This window comes from Anopheles merus, unplaced genomic scaffold (genome assembly GCF_017562075.2).
Source record: "Anopheles merus strain MAF unplaced genomic scaffold, AmerM5.1 LNR4000589, whole genome shotgun sequence".
NCBI lineage: Eukaryota > Metazoa > Arthropoda > Insecta > Diptera > Culicidae > Anopheles > Anopheles merus.
This window is the reverse complement of record NW_024428169.1, coordinates 25,000-34,647: the sequence shown is the minus strand read 5'-3', so window position 1 is coordinate 34,647 and position 9,648 is coordinate 25,000.

Genomic DNA, 9,648 nt, shown 5'->3' with positions numbered 1-9,648 from the left:
ATGTGGACAGTTTCAAATAAAATAAATTTTAAAACAAAATTATAATTTGAACTCTTCATCCTATCATTTTCGGTACGATGACTTCCTCGTTGTTTTAATTACTTATTCAAAATGTGGACGAAAACTAGGACGCTCTTGTTGTGATGTACCCATGACTGCACCGATTCCATTACGCTTACTCAAACATGCATCGCCAGAGTGGTTGCAGCCATTCCCCAAGACAAAGGTAAATAATTTCCCATTTAACACTTCACTGTGATGCAGTTGTTGTGTACGTCCTCCCACTTTCCATGGCAGTTTAATTCGCTTGTGAGACCACGATTTGAGCAAAATTACGTTAATAGCTGTACTTCCTGGCTTAAAAGCTGATAAACTGCTTTCAAAAAAACAGCCTCTCCAACTAGGTGTTACGTACGAGTGAACTGCAAGTAACAGACATTACTTTGAGTTGCTTTTACTTTGTCGATAGAAAAGAAGAAAAAGAAATACAACAAGTTCCATGCATAACTCATGAGCCACTAAACACGCGCCCGGTATAAATCAATAGACAACTTCTGGCGCAATAAAACCAGCAGGCCATTCCGGTGGATAGGAGCGCTTTTGGCCAGAGCATATTCATCACCAGCCACCGGCGGCAAAGGGTACGCATCAATTATTCACAGCATAAGAACGGACTGTCTTAATTGCCCGTACTTACGACATCGGCATAACCATCGACATTGTCCCCGAAAATAGTTCGCACATAAACCATATGAACAGCGGCTCGCTTGACGTTTAGTTTAGGTTTTTTTTTGTGTAAGTCTATCTCTATATCTCTCTCTCTTTAGCTTTTCTGTTTTGTTCTTCTCTCCCCAACGGGAACCTGTTGTTGTGCGAGTCCGGGCAGGATAAATTGATGGCTCGAGGAAGCAAGTCGCACACTGCGTGCACCGCCCGAGTCGAGATCGGTATCGTTTAGAGGATGAAAGGAAGTTTATGAACTCATTCTTGCCGTTTTATTTTCCTAGCCCGGGGAGGGGACCTGTGTTCCTGCTAGGAGTGCCTGTGTCGATGCTGCGTATGAAGTTTTACGGTCTAGTGTCTAGCATAAAATCAAATGACTTGCTAAAGCACTTTGTGCGTTGCAAAAATATTGAAACTGGCCTTTGCAAAAAAAAAGACATTCTTTATTATGGATGAAATATTCAATCGAGGAAAGCTTAAAATGAGTTAATGTTGCTATATTGAGCTTTAGCTTTTTCTTCAATATGCATAAAATTTGCCAAGCAATAAAACAGCTTGAAAACATTTTTTTTTGTTTTTTCCTTATTTATCGTTGTTTGTACAAATGTTTCATTAATAAGTTTATTTCTTGTTTTCTATTTTTTTATTTCATTTCATCGCTGCACTTATATGTTTCTTTCAAATCACCTTTTTTTAAAATAAAATAGTATTAGTTTCTGTTAATACTTTTATCTCATGTCGTTTATACTTCTGTCGTACTTCCTTAGTTCTTTATCTTTACTTTGTGTTCAAAAATATTTTTGTATCTTTGATTTGCTTTCTACTTTCATTGCCTTCTTATTTCGATAGTTTCCATCTCTTTTCTCTTCATTCAGTTCTCTTTTCTTTTTCATTCATCGGTGCATTTACGTGTTTCATCCTTGAAATCATAGCCCTTTAATGTATAAGTTTCTGTTTTTTTATTCCGTGGTTCTCAAAAAATCAAAAAGCTTACCTAAATTTACAATTTGTGTTATCTACTTTTAAGTTTTATTGAGGCTATAGTTTGTCAAAAAGGTTTTTTTATCCTAAAAAATGCTTGTGAAGAAATAAAAAATTATAAAATCAAATTCACCTAACATCAATGTTCAAAACTTTAATAGCGCCATTTACAATGATAAAAAAACGTGAAATATATACTCATTAAGTACCCGCGTAAAAACACTCGAATGTATTTCTGCAAACTCGATTTACTTCTGATGAAACATTTTTCTGCTCCGTCCCTTCGAGAGCACCCGTTGCCAACAACAAACTACCTTCCACCTTTCCCGTACCCGCTGATGCGCACTCTTAAGGACAATATCTGCTTTCATAATCTTTCCACCGACCATTCATCCTCATTTCGGTTCGCAAAGCGTGGTTCTTTGGCAGAGGCTGGGAGTTTGGTCGAAAACCGCACAGCTCCAAACTCAACCGAACGCTGCCGTTCCGATGATGTTGCGTGTGGTAAAGTGTACAGCGAGATTAATGAATTAACCTAAGACAAGCTGCTTACGCTGTGGAGGGGGGGGGGGGGGGGAGTGAAAAATATGAACGCACTCGGTGGATGGTTCGTTAAAATGAAATACCGGAGAGAAAGAAGAACACAAAAAAACAGCAAACACAAGAATGAGCTGAAACTCGCAGAAAACGCAGCCACACACAAGCGCACACAAATTCCTAAACATAGCAAAGTCCGAAGCAAGCATGAAAAGTCCATTTATTTTCCTTCCACATAAACACAGGCGAACGGTTTTGCTTATCGACACTAAAACGACACCGGGAGCCGACCGAGCCCGGGCACGGTGTGGCGTGGCAAAAAGCATATTTTAGAGATAATGTTTCGGTTTGTTGGAGGGCCGGTGCAACGAAAAATCTTCAGCCTGCGCTCGTCCCCGTTTGCCGGCTTTTGCTTTTGGCCGTCAATAAATTACTGAATCAAGTTTAGTGCCAGAAATTAGGAAGAGCATCCTAATAAGCTTAAGTGAGGATCTGCCGTGCCGTGTGCTGCCCTATTATAGCGGGCAAGGGATGTACTTTTAAAGTGATTTAATGACGAGTTGGTGGTGTGGATCTTGTTTCGTTTCTAGACGCTCTTCACCCGAACCGGATACTAAATTTGATTTCCGTGCACTTTTTTGCTTTGCCTTCCCGCTTCCCGCTGGCTCGAATGAAGCAATCAAGCATGCGAAAGTTATTTGCCGTGTTCTTTAGGAGAGTAGGATGCGGCAACAATTAAGCTTTAAAAAAAACAGCAACAATTATAAGGGAACGAGCTTTGCATGAGAAAGCTATCAATTTGACGGGTTTTACGGGACTATTACCACGTGCTTTTAACCTTGCAAACGATCGGATTAGCCTGACTTTTCTGATAACATATACTATACATTCTATAGGAAAAACAGATGCTTGCAAAAATTGGTATGTTTTTGGTTTTATAGATTATTACAAGCCATAAGATATCTGCTTTTGAATTTGTATCATTTTCGTTTTAGAATTAGTTGTTAGAAATTGGCGGTAAGAACTCTGGCCTGACATAGCAGTGAGTTATAACAAAGAGCATCCGAAATGAAATACGAAACAGAGGTTCCGTACAATCCAAAGTTCATATGTTAAATTCAACGCTTAAAATAAGAAATTTCTATTGTGACTGGATTATTAACAACATTTTCTAAGCTCATTAGTTAAAAGCAATGATGCAAAATGTCACTGTCAATGTCATACAAAATGTGACTGAAACAAAATCCATTTCAGCTTCCCGTACTCAATTGTGATAATCAGAGGCGATACTCAGAACGGTTGTTGTGACCTATACATGGTTCGTGACATTTTTGTGACCATCGCTTGGTCAGGCACTATGTCATGAATTTTTTTACTGTGATCAGTTTTGCAAAATGTCGCTGATATAGTCATGACAAATTCCAGCTGAAATAAAATCATGTCAGCGTCACGAACTCTACTGTTTTGACTTGGTGTGACCATCACATGCTTGATGACATTTTGTGCTACCTTGGTCAGTCACTTGGTCGCAGTCATTTTCTGTCGGTGATCATTATGATAGTCATGCGAGATATATGATGCGTGCGAGTGGTTCCAAGAAACATGATGAGCATGTTTTCTCGCTCTGTTCGACCCGACAGATAATCAAAGCAGAGAAAAAAATTCGAGAAAAAATGCTCTAGGGACCACACGCCAAGTATATTCCAAGAATGTCGTGATTATCACCAACAGAAAATGTCGTGATCAAGTGAGTGACCAAGAGTTGGGTGCTAATCAAAATGTCACCAGGCAACTGATTGATCCTCCAACCGTTTGAGTCTCGTCACTGATCATCTCAGTTGTGTACGCGTGCTGATTTGAACTTCGTTTATGTCATGAGTGTTGTTGACTGAAACAGTGGTTTTTGGTAGCACTGGTCGTTGGTGAAAATCTCGTGATGCTCATGACATTTTGCAGCACCGGTTAAAAGCATCTGAGAAATTGAGATTTTTCGCAGATTTAGATATATTAAATACGTTCGTCTGTGAAAGGCTGTCAAAAAGCGACTGAGCGAGTTATCAGAAAAAACGCTTAAATAGTTAAGGGCTGCGGTACTAATGAAGTTGGCAATTAATGTAAAGATGTATTGAAAATTGAAATAATGGACATCGACACACCTATAGAGGAGGGACAGGAGAAAGCTGGATACGACAATTAATTAAGCTTGGAAGCTTCTAGCGTCTAAATATTTCAAACACTCCCCGCTATCATCGTGACGAAGCATTACAAGTCAGCCTTCAACGGATATCCAAATGTTGTGTCGTGGTGCGGTTCTAAATTTGGATTATTGAGGTGTACGATGAACTGTGTTTTTGTCCTATGGATGGTTTTTTTTTAAATAAAATGTAACATTTTTGACATCCTACATAAAAACTGTATTTGAATTAAAACTGTGCTGGTTTTGCATTTAAAAATACTTTACTTTAATATGTAATTGTCTTTTAAACATTTTAAATTTAACAAGCTCCCATTCCATGAATCTTTGGAAATGGTTACACACCGCCATGCAAACAAGCCTCTTGCTTTAATGTTAACCTATGTAACACACACACACACACTTAGCATTGATAGCAGCATCCGCACATTGAATGCATGAAAAACGTATCAAATCAATCGACCCGTTTGTGGGACTTTTTCTTTCGGTATGGTCGGCGACAAATGAAAACGTACAAACCCTACCCCGAACGCGGACCAGAATTTTGATTACATGTTTTCCATCATCCCGATGATGCGATGTGGGCACAGGTTGATTCATCAATTTCTAAGGCAATATCCATCCACTTCCAACTGAACGCAACTCACGGCGAAACGGCAGCAGCCCCGGTGACACACAGCACAACAAAAAGGAGAACCTTCTTCATTTAGGATCAGGTTGAAAATTAATTTCACAAACGACACATCTCGTTTCGCTTTTCTCTCTCTCTCTCTCTCTCTCTCTCTCTCTCTTCTCTCGCTCTCTCTCTCTTCTCTCTCTCTTTTGCCATTTTTTCCTTTTCTCTTCTTTTTTGTGCTTCCCTTTTGATGCAATGCACTGGTCAGACCTGATCCCGGTGTAAGTTCAATAGATTCGAGCTTTGCTATCGTTCACCGAAATATACAAAATCGACCACAGAACGATTGGTACAAAAACACATCCAACTCCTCGGCTGACGGGCTGACTGGCTGGCTGGTAGTTTTTGTATCTGTGGCTTGTTCCAAACGCACACACACACACCTATTGGCAATAGGTTGGTGGCGGTTGGCAAAATTTGCCTGTTTGTTGTTTGCATTTCATTTTTCCATCCTTGCGCCGTCCAGCTCTTCGGTCCCATTGAAACGGGGGGGCGCAAAGCGTATCCCTGAATTGGATTGCTTTCTATGGTTTCGATAACGATTGGGATAGGTTCGTGACGGGAATGTTTAAATATTTGTAAACCGTGTGCGTTCGTCCGGCCCGCAACGCCGCCCGCTCCACGCTTTGCGGCTGGTGGGATGAATAAAAAAGCCCAACGGATCCTCGCCCGACCTCGGCTGGATGATTTGGAAAATTACAATTGCGATTGAATGGGAACAGGGGAGCGGTGGGATGGTTTTCTGTGCGTGTGTGTGTGTGTTTTGTGTTTGTAAGGCGGGAATGTCCTGTTAGTTTGGTTGGAGGAAAATAACCATCCCAGTAATCGATGGGCACGATTTGGACACTGTTCGGTAGCGTCCGGTTCTTGGGCGCTGGCGGGGCTTCAAAACGATAGAGGATTTTACATATGTAATGCTTAGCTGAAAAAAATAAAATACAAAATTGCTGGATCTCAGACAAAACATTGATATTGCATTGTAAAAAAAATCCATAATATTATTGGACTGCAGATTTGGCATTGATTTTTGTTTTTGCAGTTTTTAGTGAGTACTTTTTTACATTGAAATAGATAGATTTTTACATTCGTAATTGTAAGAAGCGTTTATGGTACAAAATGGGTTTCCATTTATTCTATTTCATCATTTTGTTCCTCAAATGTCCGACCGATTCAAGCAGAATTATGCTTTAGTTGTGTAACGCCTAAATGTATGCAATTTATTTTCAATTCCACATCGACCCTTGCCGTTCTTACTAACCTCCTGGATGTATGCAATGTTATATCTTCAATCATTTTTAATGCAATAAGTATCAAAATCATTTTGCCTTAATAGAGCTTTGCTTACGTGGCTAAAAGTGTGCAAAATATTACTTATTCAAATTTTTACAATTTTATGAGAATAGAAAACCTCTAGCCGGAGCCGAACCCGTCACAATTTTATAATTGCACATCAAGAGATATTTTCACCTAAAATCTGAAAAGCAATAGATGATTTTATTATTCAATTGTTTTAATGCATACTGCATACATTTCATTACTCGAAGTGAGCGGAGAGAAAATTTAGGGAAAAGGTGTTTATATGTCGATGAACGACCAAGTTTTAATACTTTATTTGCTATTATTATTTTGAAGCACACTCAATCCGAAAAAGTTTTTAAATCATCGACCTACCCGATCACACAAAAGTTATCCCTTGCTAACAGTACTGGAACATACAATACAGATAGAAAATTATTCCATTCCTCTCAAGCGAAAATATCTTGCATATCACATGATGCATAAAACCCTCGGAAACCCATTTCCAAACTTTAACACTGAACGTTCGATAGCGTCTTGGTGGCACGAAATCCGTTCACCAAACCAGAATGCAAAGCTCGAAATGTGTATTGTAGCATTAGTTAAACCACAAAATAACTTCCGCTTCTACGAGAAAAAGAAAAAAACAAATCATCACCCATTGCATACGCGTCACATACGAGCTCTTCCACAAATGACATGAAAATCTTGCGATGATGATCGTAACTACCGGATTTACTACGAGATAACGAAAGCCACTTCGGTTCAAGGGCGTAACCACTCGAATGTGACAGACCATGAAGTAGCGGAGGATGGTCATCATCCTTCCCTCTCCTTATATGTGCCTCACCTATACGGTGGATGAGGTCCTTTCGGTTACAATCACCGCTTCTCCGGCGTGAACGTGTAGAATGTGAGGTTCAAATTTGAGTTGAACAACCCACCGACAGATGTCGCATACCATCCCCCTTGTCCGGATATGCTAACCAACCTTGCAGGTCCAGACAGTTCCAAAGGGAAGCAGAAGAAGAGCAAGACAAACACACTCTTTCGAAGCGAGTTGCAGCGACGCGACACGTACCGGTTTTTTTCGGTACCCATCCAATTTGGTGCGCCATTCGTACCGACTTTCGGCCGGCTGGCTGGGTTGGAGCAGGTCGTTGTGTGTTTATTTATTTTTTGTACCTTTTCACACATCATCCTTTCTGTTTTCCCTGAGCAAATGTCCAACCGTTTTCATAGGGATGCAGCGAGACAGTAATGGACACCGTACTTGGGGGAGCTCGGAAAAGCTACAGCACGGTCAACAACAGCTGAAGCTGCAGTCGGTGTGGGTTAATTTAAAATGTATGCTCCAGTACGCTTACACATTCTTCAGCTTAAAGTTTACTTTTACCCCTCTCCCTTCCTTTTTTGCCTTACTGCTCAGCACCATATTCGGTTGTCAATGTCTCCTATCACTCCCCATGCGTTTCAGGGACACATTGCACTGACAATGGTCGAGTCCGTTTCCGTAAGTACTATCCACCAGCTCGTGGTTGTGTTGCTGCTGCCGTTTGACGTGAAGAGAAGATTTATCCCCTTTTGTCACAGGGCGGGACAACGCTACAGTCTTATTATTTTTCCTATTTCCTCTTCCTTCCCTCTTGTGCTAGTTTTTTTTTTTGAGCAAATGGTGAAAAATTCCAATTAAAAAACTTTACCCACTATCCCCGTGCCTGTCCGTCGGTTTCGGGGTAGGAATGAAGCGAATGAAGTGATTGCTCCGTCCCCCCCCCCAAAATCATGACAGTACCAGCAGCTTCGGTAAGTGTCAAAAGTAATACTAATTCCATCCCAACCATTAACCCTCCTCGGAAAACGAAGGAGCCGGGCAGCTCGCAGGGGGACAATAATCACCCACCAAGCTGTACGCAATGTCTCCTTCCCACCAGCTCATCTCACTACTGTTACAGCTTTCCTTTCTGGTTCGACACTGCCTGCGGCAACCGAGTCCTTTGAATGGATGAATGGAATGGAAAATTATTACCATCATCACCCACACCACCACCGAACACGGGATCAACAACGCCACCGTTTTGGGTTGATTTCATCTCAAACAACCTCAAACCTGCCGCCTGCCATTCATCAAGCGGGCAGCAATATTTGTGCAATTAATTTTTCCACCGTTTCGCCAACGTCGGGATTGAGGGCATGGATAAAGTTTAGCTGCACTTGAAAAATAAAATCGATTTGATGCACCCGTGGTGCCCACGCGTTTGGGGAAGAGAAACTTTTACACGCGAAGAGATTGGCGCACATTTCGATCAGTGTTGCAGTGGTTCAATGGTTACATTTCATTTGATTGAAGTGCAAGATTCAATAGGAAAATATTTTAACCTATTCTAAAAACTGAATCACAGTGCAAACATTTGGCGTGCCCAGCTTGAAGTGGAAAAATAAATTGCAATTGGAATTGCAAATGTTGATGATACTTGGGACTTTGATTATATGGATTGTAGTGGGTTGGGCATAATAAAGGGTTTGTAAAACAACAAGTGCAATTTATAGAGTGAGAATAAAAATGAAATACGTTCCTGTTGTAACAATTATTCTCCGAAACTGTACAACAAGCAGAATCCAATGTTTGCAGTTCAAATGAAAACATAACAATGATGACACTATGGAATACATTTTAGCCACTATTCACCGAGTGGAAATTGATAGAATTGATTTGTTTATTTATTCATTTTTCAAATATTTATTTCATGCGCTCCCTGTGGATAAATGTTAGCTTGTTGCAGTATTTTGAGTGGGACAGTGGGACAGTGGGACGATATGTTTTACTTGGCATTTTAATCTTCTTTTCTTTAATTCGTTTGTTCTTGAAAAAAAATGTACAAGGAAGCTTGCAGGGAGTATCCATAAATAACGTAACGATAGATAGAACGATAGAAGTATTTCTTCAACTTGTCTAGAACAAAATATTACTTTCCTAGTTTTCCAGCTAGAAACTAAAAAATATTTCTTTTATGTTCGTTAGATAGTCAATAGCTTAGCTAACAACAACCGATTGTTATGAAAAAATGGTTATTAAAAACGTATGGTAAAGAAAATTGTACATTCAAATGAATACATTCAACACCATTACGACCGATTTCAAGAACTACGAGAACAAATCTTTGAATAATGCAAAAACTCGTATGATTGTGAATACTGGCATCCAACAAGTAATTCTATAAGTACAATAGCTGTGATCTTG